At 39.2% G+C, this 13,772-nt stretch overlaps 1 protein-coding gene across 2 annotated transcripts in view; it reads right to left on the reverse strand.

Annotated features, from left to right (window-relative positions):
* The window catches only part of bcl9l (bcl9 like), a 28,979-nt gene extending 25,776 nt beyond the window's left edge, over window positions 1-3,203 (reverse strand). Inside the window, exon 1 of one of the 2 annotated variants that reach the window (XM_085184025.1) lies at window positions 3,094-3,203. The gene's annotated coding sequence lies outside the window, so the exon portion shown is untranslated. Of the gene's footprint in view, window positions 1-1,769; window positions 2,182-3,093 lie in introns of those variants that run through there. The other variant, XM_085184024.1, reaches the window with a different exon arrangement.
* Between the last annotated feature and the right edge of the window lie 10,569 nt (window positions 3,204-13,772).

A 13,772-nucleotide genomic window follows, 5' to 3' on the forward strand; every position in this document is an offset into this window, starting at 1 on the left:
ACCAGATAAGAAACACTTTGTCAGCAGCTCACCAAATCTGTGTCTGCTTGAACACATTCATTCAAATCAACTCTGGACTAAAAGGGAGACAGGAAATAGACTTTTCATTCATGCCTAGAATATAATCAATGAATGCATACATGCTTACTTATGCTTTCTTTCCTTTCTACTGTTACAGAAAGACTGCCAAATCATCACTGGCGCTGTCACTTGTTTTACGCGTGTGCTTCTAAGTGTGCCCGAGTACCAAAACGTCCATGTATTTTGTCAAGCGCTGCGCATGTAGTGAAAAACAACACCAATAATATTTCGTCCATTATGCCCTTACATAGTGGATTAATTGCCTTGCACAAGGTTTCCATCATTATCCACTACAGCCTCATTTAGACAGCCCCAAAGGACAAAACACATTTAAAAACAAAAAAACAGGCTTGAGTCAATGAAGGTCTACAGGTAGGCTGTGGACTAATCTTCAGGTAAAGACATATATAGCATTTTCTTTAAAAGGAAAAGAAAGGATGCTGAGAGATGTTTCACTTCCAATGGAAAGAAACACAGAGGGTACTGAAGCCCTGAAAGACAATTCGGATCAAGTTGCAAACTCTGTTAGGTGCTATATATAGCTCACCAGGATATTGTAGATACACACACAGCATGAAGAGCCAGTGCACACATGAGCAGAGGCTATGTACCAAAAAGCTTTAGTATGAAGTAACTGCTTTACTGTCACCCCATATTCAACAGGCTGAACTGGCAGGACCATGGGATGCTATAAGTTTTATACTTGAGATCAAGCACACATGCATACAGAAATATATATGACATATGCAGACATACAGAGAGAAAGAGAGAGAGTGGTGAAGATAAACAGGTGAGGGGCAAAGAGTGTCCCTAAACAATTATGCAAACACTTGGCACCCGCGTCAACGCAATTAGCTATAAACTAGAATTGCCGTTGTGTTTTTACCATGGCACGCCTGTTGTAATTGTATTAATATACAAATCTTGTTATAACACGCTTCTGTAGCCGTTGTGTAACTGAATCACAGCGCAGCAAGCGTGCCTATTAAAGTACAAAAATTTTAAAACAATGGTCATTTTCCTAAATTAAAATAACGCTGAATGGGGTAACAGTAACGTGACAGACAGTAATAGTTGAGCAGCGGGAATATTAGCGGCATGTCGTGCTCTACATGCCCCCGCTGAGCCTGTGTTTAAGTGACAGGTATCGTTACGCAGCCTGTCACCCACTGAACATGGTTTAGCTGTTTAGCACAAAAACCATTCAAATGCAGCTTTGGCTTAGACTCTCAGATTAGCTAGCGGTCAAGCTAATATTGGCAATTTACACATCTGGATTAAAGTGTCCCCATAGGCACACGGGGACCAGTGAAACATAAAGTTGGCCAAGCACTGCATTCTTGTTAGGAGAATTTAAGGACACATGCCCCTGATGTGAACCCCAGCCAGAGCTCCTGAGTGGAGACTTGCTGCGCCAGCCAGGTCCACGGGCTAACTTAGCATGCTAATTCATGTCTTCGCTAGGCTACTTGCTCGTAAGCTGACGTTGCCGTAGCACACATCTGCAAGCGAACCAGTGCTAGCTAATGGGATTTGAACTTTGTTATTGGCTTGCTAGCGACCCGAAGACTTCCTAAAAGGAAGGGAAAGTTATGCGGCTCCACACGTTACGAAGACAGCTCCGAAATATGTGCGAACAGCTAGCATGTCTCGGCAGTGACAGTGTTTTGAAATGCTGTGTACTCTACCCCATTTGGCTGCTGTCTGAGATCAGAAGAGGCCGATGTCAGGACTGACGGCCAATCGACATTCCCCGGAGTGGCCGCCACCGCTTGCTCCGTCCGCCGTAACACTGCGCAAGATGGTCCCGATCCTGCTGTTTGATAGGAAAAGGAGCTGGTGCAGTTTGACGGCGTTTCGGGTGATGATTAATAACACGCCGTGTCTAGGTTGAAGTTTCGGTGGAAATCAGAGGACGCGTCACCTTGCAGCGGTTCATGACTCCCACTATTCAAGATGTAGAAGGGCAGGACGTTGCATTTCTCTTCGAGTCCATATCACTCCCAGTCGCTGACAATAATTAGTGTGGCCACACGGGCATCCGTATGTCACTATGCTGATATGTCATGCTGGACTTCTGGACGTCTGTGCTGTCCGAGGGTGGATTGCTTCCCATTCTCTTCAGATTATCTGAATATTTATATTAATTCGAGATGATACTGATGCAAGATCCCTGAAATAAAATTTTGATTTACAGATTTCAAGTGCACCAAGCGATGAAATCCAAGAATCACTCAATCAGTTAAGTGTTTTATTTCCATTTGATAAGACCTATGCCGTCTTGGAAATCACCATTTCCATCTCAGCTCCCACATCACTTTTCTAATGGACACCATCGTGCAGTAGAAAACTCTGATTTCATCCACCCACTGCATAAACAGTTAGAAAGAGATGTTTAGTAACTGAATGTTTGGGAGAACCATTATAAAGTTGCTCAGAGTGAGGATCCAGTTGTTGCACTGTTAAACCCTTCATCTTTTTTCAGTTGAATGCTCCCTCTAGTGGTTTGGGTAGCAGAAGTAGGCTTGGTAAAACTGCCTCAGGTGAACTTCGAGGCATTTCTTCCCGAAAGCGTTGCTAAACTGAGATTGGACCTCGGGTACTTTCATCAAGAAAATAGGGGGTTATATCCAGGAGCAGCAAAGGCATCCACAATTTCCCCGTGATGGTTGCTCCAAACCTCACCCGAACTAAGTGCCACAATCAAGAGACATTGTTCAGGAGCAGAGCACATCACACAATCTCCTTGTCCAGATGTACTGCATTCACTGAAACTGCATCATTGAAATCATTGACAGTTGTCAACTAGCAATGCAAGAATTTTCTGAGGGTAAGTAAGAAATCCTACCTTGGTTTTAAAAGACAGCTAGTTGAATGTTAAGAAAGGGGACACTAAAAAATTCCCAGAGGAAGGACTAACCAAGACTAAGTGGACTAAAACTGATTGGCAGTGGAGTGGAATCAGAATTGAGATGAAGAAAATAATCACAAATTAAAAAAAGAGAAATTGACCTGTTGTGACTCCCGCACCGGCAGACGTGGAGTGAAAGGTGGCACACTGGTGTGCTAGAGGCTCACCATCTTCTGCTTGACCTTCTCTTTCCAGACAAGACAGAAAGGCCTGGCATTAATCAGACGAAGAAGTACCGTCACACCTGTTGTCAGCACTGAGAAATCAAATAGTTGGAGGTTTTTGATTATGCCACTTGGTAAATTCCACATTTTTTTTCATTCTATTACAAATAAAAAAAAGTAGATTTGTAATGAAATCTAGTAATTTAGAGTGATTTGATAGTGGCATCATTCTTTCCTTCCTTTTCTCTTTGAGTCAAGCAGGTGTAATTTATTAATCAGCGAAAAAAGAAAAACCTCGGCTGCACATTGTTTTTAATTCAGTTCATTTTAATCTCCAGGCACCACCAGCCCAGAGATGTTTAACAGCCTTCAGGCAGAGCATGCTGCGTTTGTATATTATGATGAAAATGTAAAAAAGATGCTCTGAATTCATCCCCCTCCCCCCATGAGACATGTTTTATCTGAGTCCATTATTCTCTGCTTGTATATGGCAAGCAGAGGAATGAGCTCAATTAGGTGAGCAAGCGAGAGGAGAGGAGGAATTTGGGTGCTGGTATTTAGAGAGAAAGAAAAAAAACATTGGAGGAAGGTCAAGAGAACATAAGAAAGGAGCAGTGGGAAATGAGAGAGAGAGAGAGAGAGAGGAGAGAGACTGAGGGAGTAAGACAGAGAGGATGAAAAAGTGAAACTATGTTGTCATGGAAACTGGCATGGATCTGAAGAGCAAAACAAGAATGTAAATTGGTTTACCCTTAGGGAATGTGATGGCGCTACAGAGAAAAATAAGCAGGGAGATGTATTTAAGGGGGAACCTTCCATAGCATTATATTACAAATAAAGGATCTTGAAACAAAAATAACAGTGATAATGATGACAAAACGAGGATCTTTACATAGAGCTGCTTAAAGCATCAAGCAGTCGAGAAGATCCGTCTGCATTTCCTTAGGCTGAGCAGTTGCTTAATAATGACTAATTAAAAATGGCATCAGTTTGGGAGGTGCAGAGGTCAGTCTGAGTGGGTGAATTGCTAATATGGGTAAACAACTAGTGGCTCGACTGCTGCTGCACGCCAGGAATGTTGCTTTACTTTAATAGGTTGACATTTATGATGGTGATGATGCATGCTATCCTTTTAACGCTTATTATCCGAGACATTACAGATGACAGGTCTCGAGCCTAAAGGTCTAGTTGCGAAACACAAATGAGCAGCTGCTAGAAAGCGCTGCATTTCTTTTCCATTATTATTATTTGAGACCTAAAAAGCCAAAGTTTTCTGTGCAATATCATTTTCCCCCTTCACACATACAGTATATCTTTTTATATGCTGCCAAAGCCATTACCAGCACTTTGCTCGCCAACATTCTTATTTCACTCAAGTGCTGAAATGCCGTCATTAGATTTGATTTTAAACTCAGCTAGAGAGGATCGAAATGTTGCCAAGAAACGAATGGTTTCTGTGGTGACAAAACGCTACCCCTGCCATTGTGTGTAGCAATGTAAGGAGTCGTGTCCCTCACCTACGGTCTCTGCTGATGCTTTCAGAGGTAAAACAGAGCACATCTGTGAACACCAGGTATTCAACAGAAAGAACTTCTATTTGATCCGTGGGCTCTTCACCAAAAATATCATACAGGTTGTCTTTTGTAACAAATTCACATAAATGGAACTATTGTTTATGCAATAAATGTTTTTGCACAAAGTACGTATGTTGAAATGTATACACACAACTTAATGAATTTTGCTGTTTCCTGTGTTATGCATGCATAACTCATCACTTTTAATATAGGTAGTCTAAACATGCCAGAAAAAAAACACACTACCCTTCTCAAAACAAATTTCTCAAAAACATGGCTGAAAGTGAAACTGTGGTGCTGTGGTTAGTGCTAAGACCTCACAGTGAAAGATTTGGGGTTTGATGCTTTCCTCCCTGTGTTCGCATGGATTTCCTCCAGGTGTTCCTGTTTCCTCCAAGATCCCAAAGACATGCATGATAGGTCAAACAATGATTCAAATGAGCCCTTATTAGTGTATCTGAGGGAGAGGGGTAACCCTCACCACGGGGAACAACAAGCCACTGCACTCCTAGTTCCAGTCCTAAGCCTGGATAAATGGGGACAGTTGTGTCAGGAGGGTCATGTAGCATACAATTTTGGGATGCATGGATGAAAAAACTGCAGCTGTTTTGGCATATGCCTCCTGCCATACATTGATCTTCATTTTAAATATTTCTAACAGATAAGGTTCTATTTGAAAATGCAGTGAAGCCCACAGCTGAGTTTTGCATCAGTGGCTGACACTGGGAAACAGCTTGAATAATAGTCAGCAGCCATACACAGATTTGTGTTTGTGTTCACTCTCTCTAACAGTCTGACAGTGGTGTGTGTGTATTTTGGCTGGAGTGTAAATGTAATTGGGGCTGTAAGTGGTTGCCATGGCGGCTGGCGCAGCAACTGATGCACAGCACTGGTATCTCAAACAGGTGGATTCCCAGATGGGCAAAGTCAGCAACAATCACGTTTTTATCTCTCTTTTACTTTAAATTTATATTTGCATGTTCAAAATAAATAAACTCTATTCTATTCTAAAAAAAAAAAATCCTGCAGTTTTTTGGTGGAGGGCAGCCAGAAGACGGAAATGACAGGAAAAGGAGAAAAGATATCTAGAGAGAGCTAAATTAAGCAGTTATAGGTCCTATGCTGGAAACTGGGACGTGTTGAGCTTTCTGTTTTAGAAATGTTTTTATTCATCTATTCTCTAGGGATCGAATGTATATAATTGACTCCCTTGTGAGTGCAAGGGATTGTGGTTTATTACCAGGGGGAAATGGGCATTTGAGTTTTTGTCAAAGACCTCTAATCTCCAAAATCTTGTTTGTATTATGATCAAGGTTGTTGGTACACCTAAATACTCACGTGGCTACTTTTCTGCAGCTTTTGGATTAAGCCCAGGAAGGACCAAGGTGATGTTTAGTAAGTAATGTTTGTTAAGCATACTGACAGACAAATGTCTCCTTCTTGGGACTAGATTGAATAAGGTGGTTTTAAACAAACACAGGTACTATAAATGAGAAAGTATAAGCAAAACTAAATTGCAAACACATAACCTTTTGGTTATTTGATATCTTACTCTCAAAAATAGACAAGACTTTCTAATGTTCAGCTGTGAACAGCTCATACCTAGATTGTTTAGAGTCACCTAAAAAACTGAGGGAGAATATGTTTCTGAAGGGGCTCCTGAAGCTCATTGAACAACTTAAGAGTGCCATATACCCATGTTTCTTTGCATATAAGCTGTTATATCTGGTGACCTGGAAATGCTCAGTGGCAGCAGTGCCAGAATGGGAAACAGGTGCAGTGATTTATTGAAATATGTGCAAACACAAATGGAAAAAAAATATATAAGATTTTTTTTTAAAAGAGTTCAACAATTCTAACAAGCTTGAGCGTCAATGTTTGGTTTGACCACCTTTATTCGTCAACTGAACTCTCTTTATACCAGCTTTATTCTCATTTCTTTGAGTAGTCTTCCAATATCATTCCCCAGGCTTCTTGAAGGACATTCCAAAGCTCTTCTTTCATTTATTTATTTCACACACTTGGTACAACAGCTTCCACAGTTAGTTCTTTCAGACAAACCAACCACACTTTCTATCAGTAAAGCACTGCAGCCATGTGTGAAAATGAGCAGGAAGAAGAAAATATTCTTATTAAACCCTGCCCCCTATCTACAATCCAACTTATATTGCAAGTGAGCACCAAAAATCAAGGAACAAACTAACATTAACATTTATCTCCGGTCCTAACTCAAACCAAACAACAAATTTACAATCAGAATATACCACTCCACATAGTAACAAGGAGAACAGATGAATAAATAAAATAAATGAGGCAAAAAAATAATGGATCCTTTTTCAATTAACTCCAATTTCATTCACATTCTTCATATTGAGTTATCGTTTTAGACATGTAACACTTTTTAAAACAATGTAAATTTATACAATTCTTTAAATTATAATGAAGAGAGTTCCACAGTCGTATACCCCTAACCGTTGGACTCATTAATCTTCGTGTAGTCCTAGCTAGCTGATGCTTAAAATAAAATTTCCTTCTGCTGCCTTCTCCCCCCGAACACATTAAAAATAGTCTTTGTAACTTAAAAGGCAAAATATTATTTTTAGCCTTAAACATAATTAATAGTGTCCATAGTTTCACTAAATCTCCTAATTTTAATAATTTTGATTTTATAAATAATTTATTTGTATGTTCTCTATATTTAACGTTATGAATCATTCGTATCACTTTCTTCTGTAATAAGTTTTATAGTATTCTCATATGTATTCCCCCAAACTTCGACACAGTAACTAAAGTGTGAGAAAAACAATGAAAAATATAAAATGCGCATTGTTTTGTAGTCTAATAAATCTCTTACGTTTCCCAAAATATAAATGTTTTTAACCATCTTCTTTCTAATATACTCAATATGTGATTTCTACGTCAATTTTTCATCTACTATTACACCCAAAAAGCGAAATTCAGTAACTCTTTCAATCAATTCTCCATTAATGGACATAATGACTTCTTCCTCCTTTACACGATTGCCAAATATCATAAATTTCGTTTTTGTCAGAGAGTCAAAGATAATTTATTTACATCAAACCATTTTTTTAATCTTAACATCTCAGAAATCATAATTTCAACCAAATCTTTCAAATTCTCTCCAGAGCAATAAAAATTTGTGTCATCTGCAAATAAAATAAAATGTAACCTTTTTGATACGTCACAGATATCATTAATATATAAATTATTTGGATGTTGGCTGACTTTTGTTCTGTTCTCTGTAAAGAAGATCCCACAAAGCTTCACTAATGTTGAGGTCTGAGCTCTGGGGAGGCCAGTCCATGACTGCATGTTTGTCATCGTTAAAAACCGCTGTCAGTTATATGCTTTCCAGATATTATCAGATGGTGAATTAAAATTGAACAGTAATTTTCTGCATCCACATTTCTGCATCATTTCAAGTTTTGACAAGCTCCCCAACACCACTGACTGAAATGCAGCCCTAAACCATTACAGAGGCTCCAGCTTGTTTCACAGGTGGCTGTAGATATTGAGTGTTATACTTTTCTCCTGATGTTCTCTGAACACACTGACTAATAAACTGAAAATGTAAAAGTTGCTTCCATCCCTCTTTATGACCCATTGCCACTGATTTTCTTCTGTAATTTGTCTTACCTCAGCCTTTTCTCCCTGTTTCCTTTCCTTAAAAATGGTTGACACTCACCCTTGTACTGAAATGATTTCTAATGAGGCTTTAATGAAGAGTAGATGAATCAGCTGACGTGCCAGATGCACCTCTCAGGACCTGTGTCAGATCGTTTCTCCCCCCGTAGTTCTTAAGGGCATAACTTTCATATACTGTTTATGTGCTGTAACTGGTTTTTAGGCCTACCACTTCTATTCTCTTTCTCTTTTTTTTGGCCAAGATATGTCCATTTTTGAGCTAAAAATCACCTTGTTGGTTCAAAATTACTATTTTTTGCCTGCTATTTTTCAGAGCTTCAGCTAAAGAAATTGGGGGGGAAATATGTGTTTTTGCAACAAGCTGCTAGTAACAAAATTTCTAACATATTGTAAAAATAGGCCCTTTTCTAAGTTTTCACACTGGTGACCAGAGCGATGCTTCACGGCTCAGGTTTCAACATGAAAGTAGACAAAATTTGCAGACTAACTTTCACTGTGGGGGACAAAGATCCAACAGTAGATGGCAGTAAAGTTACTCTGATTAATTTTAATCACCATTTCATTCACCATTCTCTTCCTGCAGTGACACCGTTCAGCCTACACAAGTATTGTTCATTGAAAAGATAAAGTAAAGAAAGAAAACATAATAAGAAGTTAGGTTCCAGGCATTTTTTAAAAGGCCATTTAAATATGTATATTTTTGTTTTTCACTGCATGTGGAATTACATCTGTAATGCAAAGTGCACAAAATGATCTGATCTTCAGTTAGAGCACTATTTATGTATTTAATTGTAAGCATTCATTCACAAACATTAATTACCTCTTTAATTATGAATAAACTATGTAGAATAGGTAGAATTAAAAGTATTAAAGAAACAAATACTTGTTATTAAAACTTGGAATACAATTATAGAAGGATCCATCCTTTCAGTGTGATGGGACAGGAAAAAAAATCATATAATTAGGAATTGTCTTTTTATATGTTTAAAGCAATAAATACAATATATTGAATCAATTCCAAATAATCTGAATGAAGATTGTTTCCGGAAGAGACCTACAAATCCGTCACTGTACAATAATGTGTAAAAAGTGACTGTAGTTTCAGATGAGTGTATTTAAATTTGTGAGGGTCTCAATTGTGGCTCAAAAGTTGGGAGTTCGCCCTGTAATCGGAAGGTTCGAGCCCCGGTTCGAGCCCCGGCTTGGACAGTCTCGGTTGTTGTGTCCTTGGGCAAGACACTTCACCCGTTGCCTACTGGTGGTGGTCAGAGGGCCCGGTGGCGCCAGTGTCCGGCAGCCTCGCCTCTGTCAGTGCGCCACAGGGTGGCTGTGGCTACAATGTAGCTTGCCATCACCAGTGTGTGAATGGGTGGATGACAGGTTGTGTAAAGCGCTTTGGGGTCCTTAGGGAAAAGCGCTATACAAATACAGGCCATTTACCATTTATTGGGAGACACAGAGCAGGCTGTGCCTATGAAGTTTAAAGGGGCCACATGAGGTGAGGCCCTTCACTCTGTGTGAATTGAAGCTTGACCCTAAAAAGGGTTACGGGGACTGGACGTGTTGCCGTGACCTTCTGTAAAGCTGTGAACGCCTGGTCCTGTCTGCTCAGGCCTTAAAAAATCACGGCATGTGTATATGTACACATGGCAGCGTGTTCCTTTGAAACAGTGCAAACTCAAACCAGTCTGGATCCTATTAAATCCTTTTGTCTTTCTCCCATTCTCCCCTCCTGGTTGGCCTGTTTTTACTTTGTGCTATTCATATTCATTCCATTACAACCCTCCTCCCTTCCACTGTGTTAAAAATCCCACAATGCATTTCGCCGAGACTGCTGGGCAGATGTGTTTGTGGTGCTGAATTTTGGATACAGACATGTTAGAGAAATCTGGGCAGTGAACATAAAGTTGGAAAATAATGTTTAAAATTGAATAATTTGTTGTTTGTTTGAGTTTGATCCACAGTATGAAACTACACAGGGCAGTGAAAGAGACAAGTTTATTCTATTGATCCTTGAAGAAGTCTTTGCCCCGGCCCACATGACAGAGCAGCTGGCCTAGAGTGGCCTCATCTGGAACTGCAAGTCGCTTGTTAAATGCAGTGTGCGAGTGGGGCGGGAATGTGGCAGCATGCGGTCTCAGCCAATCCATAACCAGGCACAGGGAACTGTGCGCACAAGCTGCGGGTCACACAGCAGTTTTTTTAAGCATGTGTGTGTTTGCATGTGGGTGTATGTGGGTTACATGCCTATGCTGGGCCCAGCCATGATATAGAATCTGTGCTCCCTCGTTTTTCCCTGGATCCTGTCTATGTAATTGATCCCAGACTGGACATTTGAGTTGCCAGCAGCAATTCATATCATTTTTATCTTTAAGACAAGCACTCTACTGCTTCCAGATGGCGAAGGCACTCCAGGGTTCAAGTTTGTTTTTGAAAAAAAGCGTAATGCTTTAATGTCTTTACCTTACAAAAAGCATGCAGTTAGTGGAGAAACCTACATGAGCGAGACAACTTTTAGGAGATATGCATCACTCTCTCGAACTGGAAAAGGCTGCTCTGTGGATTTTTTTAAACCTTTGTTGATGTTTGTTTTTGTTGCCAATCTGTGCATGAATGAAAGCTTTGTACACTGGTGACACTGTCTGTGGTTTAAAGCTGTGGAAAAACAGCTAGTGGAAAAACAGAGCATGGCTTCATATCAGACGTTTGCTCTGACTTCCTTCTGTTCTTCTAGGACATACTTGACAAACAAACAAGATGTGGTTATGTCTGAAAGCTGTTCTGTACTTGGTCTGTCCTTCAGTGTGGATGTCAAACTTGGACACCTCATACTTAAAATTACTGATCCAAATAAGGAGAGAGAGAGACAGGGGTAAAAGGTACAGGCAAATACCGCATGGCCACTGCCCACCTAAAAGCCTTTAGCAACTGCTTCCATATAAACGGCAGGCCCCACTTAAAAATGAGCAAATATCCATTTATGAAGTTTGTAAAACAACTGAAGGTACAAGAATAGGACAAGAAGCCTTTTTTGTTGGTGGACTTTAACATGTCTGTGTAAAAAAAAAAAATTGTGTGCTGAGCTCGAGTAAAACTACCAGTGAAATTTAGGAAAACAATACTTTTTAATACTTTTAAGTGTGATGAACAAAGTTAGTTTTAGGTGCGTGGATACATTTACATCTCAAATCTATGCTGAATTATATAATGATTATTAGTAGTATTGTAATTTAAAAGACTGGTAAAATCCTACAATACACACACCACACAGACTTTCTTGTAAGCTGTTAAACAGGTATGGTACACACATTAGAGTGAACCAGAAATATAGATACAAACCTGTTTGATTATTCCAAGACCAGCAGCGTATCCTCCCACCTTATTACAACACATGCTTCGTCATACATTCACTCATTCAGTATCACTTTTAAAGCTTGGCATGATGATGTCATGTAAATTGCACATCTATGAGTAGAAGAAAATAATTCAGTGTGAATACTAATTGACCTCATATGGGAGCCTGACCAACATGGAGGAACTATCAGACTTCCTTTCCAGCTGTGAGTTCTGCCAGTGTTGAATAAGCTTGCACCGTGCCAACCACCATCATGCACGTTCACACCCCTATTTGCCCAAATTAGCGGTGTGCTCGTAAATTACACAGGGTATATTTTTGCTGAAAAACAATGGAGTTAAACAACTTTTGACAACTTCATTACCCCACTGCAAACAAAATAGCAATTTCACTGTTATGTTCAAAGCAGTTTTAAGTTAATTTTTGGCTCAGTGGACACATTAACATGCCATATTGCTGTTTCACATTCTGCTGAAAGAAACTAATAATTTACTGTTGTGCATCTGGTGAAAAATTGGATAATGATACAAACAGATCCCCAAATGCTGCAGTATAATCTGTTTGAACAAGGGAATAACAGTGATGTATGTCATCTGTCTCTGAAGAAAAAGGAAGTTCTGCCCAAAGCCACAGAACATCTCATTGCATCTTATAATTACTGCAAATTATTTTGGAAAGCATGCGAGAGTTTACGGGTTTAGAACCGTGTTCTTACCAACTTTCAGATTGATTCAGCTTCTTTATAAACAGTGAAAATGTCCAAATGGTTTATACTTTTAGTTAAACCATCATTGGGTAAAATATATGTGATAGTTATTATAAATAGGACCGTATTCCTTTAGCAGATAGTGAAGCCTTTAACATTATTGCTGGAGATGGGATAAGTATCCTCTGCACTATCCTGTACTATAAGATGTGCTGGCTTATTTCTTGACTGTATGCAGAAACTAATGGTTTCATGGTATTGGTAATTCAGAGGTTTCACGCTCCTTACTGAGCTCTTTATGAAAAGGCAAATAAGCACATTTTTTAAAATGTCATCTTCCAACAAATCTCAGTATTTTTCATCTAATGTGCATTAAATCATTAGAGTTTACAAATAATCATTTGTAGTCATGCCAGTTCCAGTTTAGCACAAATATGTTAAATATGGGAAAAGGTAAAGAAAATAAACAAAGTGGAAGGTGATCATTTAAATCACTAAGTCATCTGATAGTTTAGCTGTCAGGGCTCTGTGTGCAGGCGGATGGAGAAGAGGATCCAAATGCGAGACTCTGAGACTGAATTGAAACGGAGAACCTTAGCTTTATTGCTGGTGATAAACGAAAACATGAACTGAACAATGACACTGCGAACTGAACACACAGGCATAATTCTGAGACACTGAGCACAGGAAAATACAGGGCTAATATACACAGGGTGGTAATCAGGGAATGGGCAACAGGAGGGAGACACAGCTGGGAGAAATTGGACTAACGAGACAGGGGGAGCAAAGCTGCACAGACACTAACATAAGACATAGGCTTTCACAATAAAACGGAATAAGACACAAGGACGCAGACTAAGAAACACAGACTTAACACGGGCAGAACTAAAAATAAACCAGAATAAGCTGGAACATAGAACATCATCATAATCATCATCATCACAAGCACTAAGAGAATAAGAAAAACACACCAAAGTAACTTAAAACGCAGATTCATCATAAAACCCAACAAAGCACCAGAGAAACATAAAGAACAATCCATCATTCAAAAATAAACCAAAACATAACTCAAAATACTGGGTCAAACTGACCCAGAACCGTGACAGTAGCATCTTGTGAAAATTATTTTGTTTCTCTTATTTTGATCCTTTTTTCAAAAATTGACCTTCCAAATGTCTTAAATTTCATCTCTGGCAGGTTATACTTGAAGAATGTGTTTAAAAATATTAGTAACATATTACATTATCCATGATTAAATCAGTTTGTTATCTATTTTACAATAAATGCATTTAATATTTGTTGTGGCAGCACTTAA

The sequence above is a fragment of the Neolamprologus multifasciatus genome, chromosome 14 (genome assembly GCF_963576455.1).
Source record: "Neolamprologus multifasciatus chromosome 14, fNeoMul1.2, whole genome shotgun sequence".
NCBI classification, from domain to species: Eukaryota; Metazoa; Chordata; class Actinopteri; order Cichliformes; family Cichlidae; genus Neolamprologus; species Neolamprologus multifasciatus.